This window comes from Nothoprocta perdicaria, unplaced genomic scaffold (genome assembly GCF_003342845.1).
Source record: "Nothoprocta perdicaria isolate Ctin4 unplaced genomic scaffold, notPer1 scaffold_1, whole genome shotgun sequence".
Lineage (NCBI taxonomy): Eukaryota > Metazoa > Chordata > Aves > Tinamiformes > Tinamidae > Nothoprocta > Nothoprocta perdicaria.
This window is the reverse complement of record NW_020454093.1, coordinates 15,689,643-15,703,633: the sequence shown is the minus strand read 5'-3', so window position 1 is coordinate 15,703,633 and position 13,991 is coordinate 15,689,643. Positions and strand designations below refer to the sequence as shown.

The following is a 13,991-nucleotide window of genomic DNA, read 5'->3' as shown; positions in this document are numbered from 1 at the left end:
GCAGGAAAGGAGGTTTCCTTTCTCCTTTTGACTTTCATTCATCTGCAGGTCTATGCGTTTACTTACGGGACGGAAAAGCAGGTAGGCATGCGAGGGCGCCGTGCGTCCTGCCCGTCTCCAGCTCACATCAAAACTGGATTTCCCTCCTCCTCCTCCCGCCTTTCTGCTTCCCCACCACCTCCTGCACCACCCCGCTCCACCCACGGCACCTGGAACCCTTCCAGGAGCTCTTCCCGCTCGGCCGTACCCAAAGGGGAATTGCCCTCTCCTGCTCCAAAACTCACGCTGCAGGATTTCCAAGTACAGCCCAACTGCAGCAAAACCCACGTGTGGCCCCACAGAGCAGGGAAGCTGAAAATCCCCTTTAAAAATAATCACAGCCCCTAAATTAGCAGCTTACACATGTCTTACAGCTAATTTCCTTCCCCTCCCCTTTTCCAACTTTCACTGGAGTTATTGATCAGACTTGTCGGCGTGTTTTCGCTTAAGACTGAATTCAATTCAACACGAGCCACACGAGCAATASGACAGCAGGCTTTGGATGCCTGCTTAAAAGCAACAAGTAGCAACTTGTAAATAAGGTCAGCGTAAGCAGGAAGGAGCGTGTTCCAGGGCGCCTTTTGCAAGGGCTGCCTGCCCAGGGAGAGCCGGCAGCCTTCCCCAACCGCTGCTGCAACCGCAGCCTCGAGCCCACGCACCCCATCACAGCTTAATCTGAGCTGCGGCCACGTAAATCCAGAGGGGCTCTGTTTACAATCAGCGCGGTGACTCATTCCRTGCAGAAAAGCAGAGACGTGGACATGTCTACGTTCCTTAAGAAAGCCCTTGGTTTGGTGRCGAGGACGTCTTTGCCGGACAAGGCGTCCCCGCCRCAGGAMAGGCTCCAGGGCGGCGYGGAGGGTGCAGGSCAGCGCGGGGGCCACGCGCTYGGGCCGCCTCGCCAGGGCCRCCGGCCGCAGACACGAGCAAGGTGACCAGCCAAAGCACCACCGCGCTATTTGCAGTCTTCTAAAAAAAACTGCCACCACAACCCAGCRAACCCTCCGGCCACCCTAATCCACAGGGATACTCTGACTCCAGGAGCCAAACCCTGAACCCCCTGATGGGGTCATCAGGACTGCTGCCGCCGGTCCCACCAAGGCCAGGTTGCTCCAAGCCGCCGCTGCTCCTCAGAGCCGCTGGTCACGGCCACCTCATGGGCCGGCATCGGCCCCACCAGGACAGGCGCCGTCCCCTCCCGCCAGCTGAAACATCATCCTTTGCAGCAGCCAGGCTTTGTTTCTCCCTTTTCTTGCTCTTTTACACCATTAAAGCAATTTATCACAGTCATAACTTTGTCAYGGACAGAAATATCCAAAAAATCCAAAAAGGCCCATGAGAAGCATCCAAACAAACCGCCTCCATAAGGGCAGTGTCACGTGTGAGCGATAACCCCAGCAAGCTGCCCCCAAACGGGACAGCCAGCACGGAAACTGCCACACACCCCTGGAAAAGAGAGACCCCCAGTCATCACCCCCGGCTCCCGTTGCAACAGTGACCCCCCTATCCCCTTCTGCATTAGGAACAAAGTGTTGAAACCAAAATCCAGAAAAACAGGGCGCACGACAGGCACCTGCTGATCCTCCTGTTCTGCTGTTATCTGGATGCTTGGGCAGTAGTAGTTGTTACAAGCCAAACCTTAAAATCAGCCCGCCTATTGCAAAAGCCTCTGCTCCAAAATGTGGTAGCACTCACTCTCCCATAAACTTTTTTTCTTTTTTTTCTTTTTTTTTTTTTTTTTGCTGGGGTATTTACTCTCACATGGATCAAATACAGAAATAAATACACATGCAGACACAAGGCGCATATGCGTAGAATCCACTCGTGTGGATCGCCATATGAGCACCATATGTTTTCTGCATTAGACGGGGATGAAATCATAAAACACAACGGGGACGCTACAGCTCCCACACAAATGTAACATACATTAGGAGCCAATGCTACATRATCTTTACGGGCTCAATTCTGAGAAGCACTGGGGGACTCTTCAGTGGCCAGCAGGTATCAACGGGTGATGGGCCCCCTGTTCTCGGCCCTYTCCTTCTCTGCCTCCAGGTCTCCCAAGCCAGTCGGCAGATGCAGGGCGAAGAGGCAGCTCCTGCTTCAGATGAGGAGGCCGCAGAGCTCCAACAGGAAGCCAACAATTTGATCAATACTCTTCAATTTAATTAGCTTTGGGCAATGCTCAAAGTTAATGCCTTAGAAGAATCGCCGCAGGCAAACTTCAGTTTGCAAGAGGGATCATCTTCACAATATATATTATATATTATATATTATATATTATATATTATATATTATATATTATATATTATATATTATATATTATATATTATATATTATATATTATATATAAAAAGAAATACTGGAGGGGCTGGGGATGAATTCACCCACCTAGAGAAACCTGCCTTCAGCAAGAGAGGCAACAGCCATCTGACTTACCTAACACATGATCCCCTATAAAGAAAACTGCTATTAGCACATATTAGCTGCTATTATGCATGCATTTTGTGTCAGAGACATACTATGTTTAAGCATAACTAACACATTTTTTCTTTTTTTCCTCTGTACAGCTCTGACAAAGTCGGTCCTCATAGGGGAAGACAAATATAGAGCCACAGCAGCACTGCCCATTAGCCCCCCGCTCGCTCTGAAAATAGGCACAAAAGCCATTTGCTCCACATGAGAAGTCGTTGCCTTCTACAGTCTATTAAATTTTAGCTTGAAATTCAAGCCTCTAAAAACATATATGTAACAGAGTTGTTGACATAGCACACCAATTGCTCACTAATATCGACCATATTTTAAGGTCTGTTTAGCCTCGCCAATATACATATATAAATTCTAATGTGTTGGATCTGGACCAGAAGCTAGAAGCCTGGACATGAGGCTTGAAGTAGCATTATGAGAGTCCAAATTTGACTGTTTAAACTCATATGTAATCATCATTACTCAAACTGGAGGGTGGGAGGGCAGACCCTTAATTCCTATTCGATTTACTGATTTAATAATTTACTAGATTTACGAAGTTCTCATTCAATTCACGTTGTGGAGGTGTCTCACTACTGGCTGGCAGCAAGTGCCTTACAAGTCCAAAGTGTAAGGGCCTGGAGTAGATTAATCCCTAAGGTTGCTCTGAGGTCGTGATTTGGAATTGAACCCCCAGACCCCAGGCAGCAGCTGTGAAAACCACAGCCCCTCCTGACACCCGCGGTTGAGCACCCAGCTAGGGAGGCTGCAGCAGGCCCGGMTGAGCCCTGCAAGAGCAGCACCCCGGAGCTCGTCCCCAGGGCCCTGGTGGGGCTCCCCGTGAGGAGGCCTGGGATCAGGCCCCATGGCTGCTGCTACATGCACAGAGCCCCGGTGGGCAGAGACACAGGGCCCGTGGAGGCCACTGAGAAGCCCGCTTGGCCACTGGAAGCTTCAATCTGTTTTTCTTGGATGAAGCTTTTAAGGGGTTTGGAAAACGAGCAGCTCTTCAGCAGCCACCAAACAGGACCAGCTTGAGATTATCTGAGGGGCTACGTTTCTAGCATTTAGGTTACCGGTGTTCTTTTACGCACAGRGAAGCTTCATCCAAGCCGTCTTCTTGTCACTCCTGTCTACCGGGATTCATGTGAATGGCAATAAGCCACGCTCAGTGCTACCCACTCCTTAAACACGACACATAAAGGGCTGCAAGTGACACCCACGCAAGCACGTGGCAGTGGCACCGACCCCAGGCGATGGCACCGACCCCAGGCTCGCAGTGGAGGCCGCTGTGCAGAGCTCCGGGCTCTCCACCTTGACAGAAATCCCAAAACTCTGAGGATAAAAAGGGTCTAGGAAAGAATCAATCACCTTTTATTTTCAGACTCACACATCACGTTTGCTTCCAAGGATGTGGTAAGGGCAAACTATGACTAGGCGAAAAGACAGAAAAGAAAGAAAAGAAAAGAAAAAAAAAAAGAAAAAAGAGAAAGGGAATGACACACACATGCAAATACCCCTCCAGTAACCGAATGAATACATAAAACTGATACCTGATTCAAGGAGCGAGAACATGACCATCCTGGTGGAAAGAAATCACAATCAACATCTAGAGTGCAGAGAAAAAGTGGAAAAAAAGAGAACTGAGGGAAGAAAAAAAAAAGAAAAAACTATTTCAGCCTCGCCTAACAAATAAGAATTGCTTGTTTCTGCTTTAAAAGTAGCATTTTTTGACAACCAACGTGACCAGTGGTTACAAAAGGAGAAATGTAAAAAAACAAAACGCTAAACCATGCCATGTCAAGAGGCTGCTGTCCCACGCCAGCGATATTTAGGACTAGGCTGTACTGCCAGTTTCCATTCATAGACGCTGCTTACAGTACAAAAACAAAAGCCGTTTCCCCACCATTTACATAGCGAGGGAGACAATAGCACTCATAAAACCCCATGTAAAGCCTTTTTGTGAGATTTCTGGTTTGGGGTCTGATCTGATCAGCCCCTGAAGTCAGATTTTAACCAGCTGCAGCTTGCTGGTGGTTTTGATATTAACCCTTCCGATCATCTGCCCATGCATGGTGCCTGCGTCCCCCTGCTCCCCCCCAGCCCAGGCAGAGGGGCATTACCCCCTCCTCCAGGCGTACCCAGCAAAATGCTTTCGTTGCAGAAGTTGTCACGCCGGCAWAGGAATCGAGAGCAGTCACCCTCACCTCATCTATCAGGCGTTTGGTCCTTCCTGCAGCTCTGCTGTGACTTGGCCTTTTCGCAGCGTTACTGGTGGCCAAGAAAACTGCCTGACTGTAACAGCTGGGCACTATGAGTCAGGCCACATGAATGTCCTTTAACCCCCTCCACCTGCGCGTGGGGAGCACGGGCTGCTCAGCTCAGCACGGCTGGGATTAGCACACCAAGCTYCAACCTGCCCCACTCCCAGCCTCCAAAAAGGGGGAAAAAAATTAAAAAAAAGAAGCCCAGAGCAAAAAGAAGACTTCTCAAGTCTGGAAACGCAACCATCGGAGCACAAAACACGTGTGCCGAAATAGGATGGCACATAAAGCGCTATAAATTCAGCGCACACTGGAGCCTTAGCCGGCTTTACGCTTTGCAGAGCCCACAACTTTTGAATTCAATAAAATAATAAGCACCCTGACATCAATGCAGTCATCAATGCTAAATACAGCCAAGCACAGTTGTGCTGCTTTGATCAGGCTTTTCATAAGTGCAGTATAAATAATATTGCTGCTTTTCTGTATCTTAAGAAGCTCTCACATTTGGAAAGTGTTACAGGGACACATCAGGAAAATAAGCAGCGTTTTGCTGCTTTTTGCTTTTAGTCTTTTTCTGTTGTTTTTCAAACTGCAGAGAGAAAAGTTAAACAATTGAGTCCTAACGATCCAAACAGCGTGTTTACATAAGGGTTTATAAAATGAAAAAGCAAGTTGCTGCACATTCAAACATCGTGCGTTCCTGCCAGGCGTCTCAGCAGACTCAAGTCCTCTGCAAAACAGACTCTCACTACGTTTCTGTCCAGAGAGCTTCAATCCAAAATCCAAATTAAAAGAAAACCCACCAGGCTTAATAGCATAAACCCCTGTGCAGGGAACATCGCTGCTGTTATGGCAGGCAAGAAGCCTCGCTGTGTGAAGAGAAGCACAAGCAGAGCTGAGGTTTGCTCAGGTAAGCACCGCTACTTCCTWGCCAGCAGCCCGAAGATGGACTGAATCATCCCCACATCCTCACGATTTCCAATAACCTGCTCCGTTGCCCATTCTATGATGATTTATCAGACACAGGGTSCTTAAGGAGCGCACCAGAAGATGTCCTGCTCTTGTCCAGGCTGGAGCAGGATATCATGCACGTGCCCTCCCTGGACTTCTGAGGAAAGAGGAAGGCTCATGGGGTCCTTCCCGCTGCCATCGCTCTCCCATCGCGCCCTCCTGCAGGTTTTCCCAATCTCCGCAGTAATTCCTTAGCCCTACAAAACAGCGAGGCACGAGCTCCCCGCTTAGCGTCTCTGAGACAGATGTGCACGACTGCCTTGGGGTAGGGGGGCTAGTACTAGACGTGACACGTGCTGCACAGTAGCCCAATCCAGCTTTATCTTGTTAAACCCATTTCTGCCAATTAGCAAAGAACCATTTCCTTCTGCAACGATTAATACTGCAGCCACCCGTCCCCCTTCCCGTTCACATGGCTCTGCAAGCGTCCTTAAATCTCCATCTCCCGAGGCACATGYGCACCAGACAGAAGCAGTTTTCATGACGGATAGTGATAGGTGATRTTTTACAATCCTACCATACACAGAAATCAAATCCAATCACCAAAAGGAGACATTTTGCAATTCCCGTGACTAAACGCATCATCCCTTATCAGAGCGCCTGGGAGCACCYGGCAGCGCTGCTTTCATGGGATCCCCTCAGCTTCCCTGTACYCCAAAATGTGCTATTTCGCCAAAGAGATAGAGGAGCACAAGTGTAAAAACAAGTTAGATACTTTATTATCATCGATTTCTAAAAATTGGGCTCCACCTGATTCTGCGTGAATCAAACAAAAAGGGTCTGCGAGGGCAAGAAAACCAGTCTGGATTTCCTCATGTCTTTCAAGTGCTCTGCTCTTYGTCTAACACCTTGAAACCCACTTCATTGAAGTTAAATACACYCAAGCACTCAAAGGGCATGGAAATGAGCGCCCAAATCACCCTTCTTCAAACTGAGGCAGCATGAAGGGAATATGGAGAGAAGATGTTTCTCCTGGTGTCCCAGAGTTCTCTGTTCTCCTTTTGCTGCTCTCTCTCAATCTCACRTTCTCGTTTCTTCCACTCGAGGTGGGAGGTCTCCAGGCCGGGGCAGCTCAGCCCACGGCGGGGGAGCAGCGAGGGCGGATTTCAGCCGAGGTGCCCTCCCTTCCCCTCCAGTGACAGCCACCTCCTCGGGCAAGAAACGTCGCCAGGCCACCGGACAAGGATTTTACACAATGCACGAGGGCCAAAGACACACCTAACGAGGATCCTCAGGAAACCAAAGCCTAAAACGTAACTAAACTCAGCCCTATCTCGAGAGTGCCGGCAACGCTGCTGCTGCACCTGAAAAGCTGCTCYCACCAAAGCACCAACTCTGCCTTCTTCCCATAGGGGAGAACCTGCWCTCCCAGGACCAAAGCCGGGGAGACACCTGGCCCCGAGAGCTGCCTGTAATGCCCAGCGAGAGCCCGCTTCAGCCCAGGCTGTAGGGAGCAGCCGCTTATAATCCACATGCCAGGGGTGGATTTTCCTCGAGGATGAGTTTTCCATTGTCAGCTCTCTAACAATGCTGCTTTTTTTTTTTTTTTTTTGAACACAAAAGCTTTATAATCCTCTGCTTTTTCATTCGAGTGGAAACCACTGTATGACAGCTTTAAACTTTTCTTTCTTTCAATCCATCACGCACGTCCCTTCCTCAGCTATAATCCTCCCTCTGGAAAGCTCCGTTCGCGAGTCCCTCGCACCAGGCGGCGACACTGCAGCGGGGACGACGGCCCCGCAAATCCAATCGGCCTCCGCTTTTAACTCACCAACCAGGGCTTTAATTGGAAGAGAACAAAAAAAAMCACAAGAAAATTAAGTGATAATTTGTCATTACAAACGGCTCCTGCYGAGGTTCAGCCTGTGCTCTGCTTCAGAGTCCTTTAAACTCCTGGGTAACACATCTGAAAGCACCAGAGCCACTTTGACACCCGTGCCCCATTTTTAAACCGTTCTAGGCACAGAGGCTTCTAAGACCTTTTGGACTTTTGATCATCCTCCTGCTGATTCCGGCTTTTCCTCCTCCCTCCAATTTTATCCACAATAGCAAAGGGGCAGCAACCACAGAGACGTGCTCTCATTCTTAGTATTTCCCTTATAATTTAATCTGAGCAGCACTTGTATAACTATAATGTTAGAATCGTAGTTCTAAAAACTCAAACTAAAATTTCACTCTAATTCTGCAAAAGAACAGTAGACTTCTCTGTAAAGAAATAAAAGGAGAGCAAGTTGACTTTGAATTGTTTTCAAAAAGGTTTAACCTTTCTCTCAGAGAAAAGGGAAGGACAGGCAGTGATGATGCAGTCAACACATTTTTGCAACAGATGAAAAAGGCAGCGCCTCCCTCCCTTAAAGGAATGATAATGAAGTCAGAGCAGAACAAATCAGTGATACCCTGAAATCAGGCAAATCCAAGGGCAGAGCTTTGCCCAGGCTACCGCGGGAAAGCTGCTAAGTCCAGCTCAGGGTGCCATTAGTCCCAGGCACACTTTGGGTCTGCCTTTCTCTTGTAGAAAATATGGGTTTAAAAAAGTCCCTGCGTGTTTCCTTTCTTTTCCCTCCTCTGCAGAACAGCTGCCCGATGCTGTTGGCTTCTCACCATGAACTTTCAATTTGAATTTTCAATTCTGTCRCCCAAATCATCCCAGCTCTGCCCACGACTTGGCACAACAGAACTGTGTGACCTTCAGCCCTCCCCAGTTCTCTGAGMGCCTCATGAGGAACCTGACCTGGTAGCGACCTAGTAAATCATATCTGACTACTAAGCAGTTCCTCATCATTCGGGAYAGGTAACAGGACTTAAATGAAGACCCCGGGCAGTTGCACAACGCAAGTGGGAGCTTGTTCCCCCACTGCAGCAGAGCCACTACGGAGAAGAACAGCGCAAGCCCCACGATGTGCCCATGGACACCCACCATATTCAACACGGCACAGACASGGCTTCCTCCCGGGATCCTTAAACAACCAAATCGGCACTTCCCACGGTTGGAGGACCACAACTCACCRAACTGCACCTCCCAGCTTGCAAAAACTCCCAAAGCACCATAGGTGGAAAGCACAGCACGACCTCTGACTATCCAGTGTTTTATTCTTTTATATGCAAAAGAAAACACACATGGGTAGCTCTCTGCTTGCTCTAAACTCTCATTTCTTCCTTTATAAGGCAGGAAATCCTACTCCACACTACTGATGCTTTCATTCTTAAGGCTTCATCCTTAGTCAAATCTCTTCAGGGAAGGCAGCAGACAACATCAGCTCCACTCCCTACTATTTGTTGTGCTAATTAGTAACCTGTCTTCTGAACAGACAGTAATCAATGAGTCCTAATAAACATACACGATCCCCACGTTATCACAGCAGCCWTCTCTCTGATGTGGCAAAAGGGCTCCTGGAGTTTGAGCTGTAAACAGGGGGAYGGAAAACATTACGAGCACAGACACATTCACACTGCAGGGCCAAATACCCACGCTGCTTCGCACAGCCCAGCTGCATTTGTACGGATTTGCCCGCTCCCTAGTTCTGCTCTCTCCCTAACTCTGCTCTCGGGCCTGGTTTTAGCAGGACAGCACATCTGGGGTTAGAGCACATACAACTGGATGAAAGTAGCATCAACCACCTGAGGAGAAGGGTCGAGCTACTACAAACTGACCCTGCCAGGTTAAATTTGCACACACTCAAAGAAGGCAAGAAGGGTTAACTGTGTGTGGAGGGACATTAGGTCCACAKTGGGTGTCATGTGTCTTTCTGCATGCAGCATAAATCCCTCAGAAACAACAGGTCGGAAGCCCTTGCTCTCCACCATTTCTGCACCAAAGTTTAAGGCAAACATTCAAATGGCAAGAGATGTCACACAATCAAAGTGTGGTTGAGGTTGGAAGGGATCTCTTGAGATCATCTAGTCCAACCTGCCCTGCTCCATCAGGGCACCCAGAGCATGGGGCACCGAGTTTGAAGACCTCCAGAGAAGAAGCCTCCACAACCTGCCTGGGCAGCGTGTCCCAGGGCTCTGTCACCCACACAGCAAGGAAGTTCTTCCTCATATGGAGATGGAACTGTCTGTGTTTTAATTTACACCCATTACCTGTCCTGTCACTGGTAACCACCAACAGAATTTGGCTCCCTCTTCTCTACATTCTGCTCTCAGGGATTTATATACATATTGATCAGATCCCCTGTCAATCTGAACTTCTTTACCCTCAAAATTCTGTGAAAAAATGAAAAATTATTTGCGGCTTCCTCAAGTGTTTTCTGTAGAAGAGCTGCACCAAGTTCTGTAAGTGCCACCATGCAAAGTTCCTCAGAGATGCAGGTTCCTCAGCTGAGGCTCYTGGTGGTTCATGCACTAGACTCAGCAACAGCAAAACATCCTCCAGGTAAGAAGCAATGACTAATTTAAAAGCTTCTACTATCAAAACAAAGGACATGAATACAGACAAGAGGAACCAATTAATATTGCTGAAAAGGTCTTGCCATTTCACTCATGAAACCTCCAGCTCTTCATCTGATCGCCAAATTAATCTAGGTAGCTTCAGTCCAAACATAGTTTGGGACTGTACATTAAGCATCAAGCACATGCAACTAAATGTAATGCTTAAAAAACCTCCCTACACTTTGAGCTAAGAGTATAATCACAGGGCATTTGGCACGCAAATAAAATGACCGTTAGCACAGGAAACACCCAGTACAAAAGCAGCAGGTCGAGAGAAGACAGATGAATACAGAGAATCAGCATGGGATTGGGTTTAATGCCATGTTTACTAGGGCTCCGCTGTGYTGAGAAATGCAAAGAACTTCCTGTGCAGGCTGAGCTCAGTTACAGGGATTAAAAATGCCAGCTACGGGTAAAAAGGGAGATTTAATTATCTGGCTTAATTGGACAAGGAGGAAAACCAGCTCCCATGTAAGCTGCGTGCTTCGCGAAGACAGCGGACGGCTTAGCAAAAACTGGAACACCTACGGAGCTGTTAAGGACTGAAGGTTTTTCATATTTCTCATTAAAGAGTTCATGTATCTATTCATTAAATAAAGCAAAGGAAASAGTCTCCGCAATGTCAAAGGAGGAACATGTTACTCGAGATGAACTGGATTCARCTATCCAAGTTGACAGAAAAGCGGGAATTAGCCCCTACTGTCAGCAAGTTCTGGYAATGTTCTGGCCCACAACCAGTGAACAACTTAATAAAATTTCAAGTCAGGTWCACAATTATTAACCAAATCACATATATCACTGGCACAGGCAGATACAAAGCAGTCATATAAAAATTATCCTCCCCAAAGCAGGCATCATGCCCAGCCCTACCACTGACTCATGCAATGCCCTGCAGCAGGCCATTTGATGTCTTTGTACCTCAGTAAAATAAGAATAATACCTTCTTGCCGTCATACTAATTGCCACTTAAGATTTATAGATGAGGAATACCATAGAAATGATTACTAACAAATAATGTCATAATATTCATGTGCCTAATCACTTTGGACGTCACTCAGCAGTAAATGAGAAGAGTTTCCTCCTTGTAAAATTAAATCCAGTTTGCTCTGGCTGTTTTCACAACAGTCACACTCGCTTTCGTGGTTATTAACAACTGCTGAAGTCCCCCTGACCATTGCACATTATCAAAGCAAGCCCATTCCTTGGGTCTCATACCCATGGCACCAGCTGTTCCCAGCTCCCCTGGTCCTTGCACTGGGATGCCAGAGCTCACCGGGCACGTGAGGAGGAACAAACATGTATTTCACCAACAAAACTGAGCTCGGCCACCACCGCTGATTGATCCACATGCTAAACTGGATTACGTAAAGCTTGATACAGCCCTGGGAGCCACACAGGTCGCCAGCCTCATCCTTGTCCTGCCAGAGGGGAAACCTGCAAGGGGATTAAAGCGACTGCCTGAGACCACATGGTCCATGAGCACCAGGGGTTGCAGGGGGATTAAGAGACCTAACCCAGGGCCACCGCAGGGCCATGCCCGGCTGTACTTTCGACCTCCCACCCAGGAGCCAGCRCCAGGGCACACGGCCCATCAGTGGATCACGGACACGATGCAATTAAACACCAACGTGGGAGCATCACAAGGAGGGGTTGTTTTCAGCAGCGCGGCTCCCTGACCTGCCCCGCCGTGTGCCCACACAAATGCAGGCAGTGGCGTAAGAGGAGGGTGGAAAACACAGCCCTGGACASGGCAACAGGAGGAGAAACACGAGATTGCACCTCCCTCTGAAAGGGTCTCTGGAGCCTTTAGGAGAAGCACCTTGTGCCAATTCATTCCTGTGCTTCCACAGGAAAATAACAAGTGCACAGAGAGTCCTGAACGCTGCTTTAGCCAAGCAAATGTTCTCCCCAACTTGTTGTGCTTGCAAAGATGAGTCAGTGCCTCCTGCAAGCTCTAATTTACTGGGAGGCACCAAGCAGCTCTTCATGGTAGGCAGGTGAAACCAATGCCTCCCCACTTAATTGCCTGTTTTTCTTCAACTAAAACCTGGTTGACTACGAGGATCTTACCCGGATTACCAAACCCAAAGGACCAATTTAGTAATGCATGTTCCTGGCTAAGGCATTACCTTGTGAAAAACAGACACCTTTGGAAGAAGTCCTAAAATACAAAAGCTTTGCTCCTAACTGAGCTGAACAAAAAGATTTCCAGAAAATAAGATCATGTTATCACCAAGAGAACTTTACTGCCAAAGGTCTTAGAACATGGGCTGAGGTGGCACGAGTCAGATCAGACGTGACAAAGGACATCAACAGCTAATTAATAGGATGAATCCAGCTTTTCTCTTGTGACAAAACAACTTTTATGCTATGAAACACAACAGAAAACATTTAGATTCAGGCTTTGCTAACATCCTCGCAAGCAATTATCCCCAAGCAAGTGACACAACCGCAGAGCTGCTACAAAGCGTGCGCTGGGCATGACCTTTTCCAGCCATCATCTGGATGGAGGAGCAGCTGCAATAGCTGCTCTGCATGCAAGTTCTGTTGGGCAGAGGTGCCTGGCTTAGGGCTCTCCCCATGGATCCAACCTTCAGGGAAGCAGGTCTAAGAACACACAGTTCACGAGTCACAGAAACAGGTGAGAGGCACGAGATCCATAGCGAAGTTCTCAGCTCAACCAAGAGGGCATCAGCACTGAGTACCTTCCGCAGCAGCTGCTGTGGAAAATGGGGTATATCTAGGCTATAAAGGGAGTTATGCTGGGAAACACGCATTGGTGCTAATGCAACTGCTGCTCMAACGAGGTCCTTTCATAGATAGGGGAACAGGGGACACTGTGCCATACTTCCAAGGCTGTAAAAGATCAAAAGCATCTGCTTATCTCAGTTTCTACATCTTACTAATCCTCCATTAACAATCATACTGTAACAAGAAGAGCCGCAAAGAGAGATATTTGAACTGCTTTTGAAGTAAGGAGTGAAACAACTCTTAGCCCAAAGCTTGGACTAAGTGATTACATGTTACTCAAGTTGCTCAAGGAGGTCTACAGCCTCCTACACCAGGTCAGAGCAAATGAGTACAACCACCCTTCAGACCTCGTCATGTCTCCTCTTGCATTCCCTGTAATTTTCATCCCCTTTTCCTTACAGTTTTCCTGTTTCTGCCACTGGCTCAGACATTAGAAATAATCAGAATATTTAGGACAATTCAGCTGAAATCAGCTAATTCATTGTATCCCCAGGGCTAGAAATTACTCGGGAACAGAAAATTCAGAGRTGCCATTTGTCAAAGGCACTTTGACCACATTTATTGTATCGATACAATGAGCTTATCAGGTGTTTCCCAGTGGAGAGGCTATCAGCGGACATCCATTTTCCCATTACAATATAATGTTAGCGTAACTACACGGAGCACCTGTGTCACATCATCACACAGCCTACCAGAGGAAACTAAGGACACAAAGGAGAGAGAAGGAACGCATTCTCAAAACGCACGACCGTCCAGACAGTAGGAAACACTGAAAACACTGTCTCATGGATTTGGAGCGGAGCCTTTCTGAATAAATTAGCATTCAGCCAGTGAGGACACATGGAAGGAAATGCTCCAAAGTGCCAAAAACGACTTGTCTGAAAAGAATTCAGTAAATAGATTCCAGTGTCTGACAAGTGTAAGCTGCACTGAATATTATCCGAGACAGCAGTATCTCTTAATCACTGTGGGCTGCATTTTTAAATGGTTGCTCCTGCTGAAGTCCAGGAAAGATAATTGGAAGGGTCG

General features: G+C 47.7%; 1 protein-coding gene across 1 annotated transcript in view; it reads right to left on the bottom strand.

The window, feature by feature from the left end:
* The window catches only part of PDZD2 (PDZ domain containing 2), a 156,747-nt gene that overhangs the window by 77,936 nt on the left and 64,820 nt on the right, over nt 1–13,991 (bottom strand). The gene's annotated exons all lie outside the window — the stretch shown is intronic.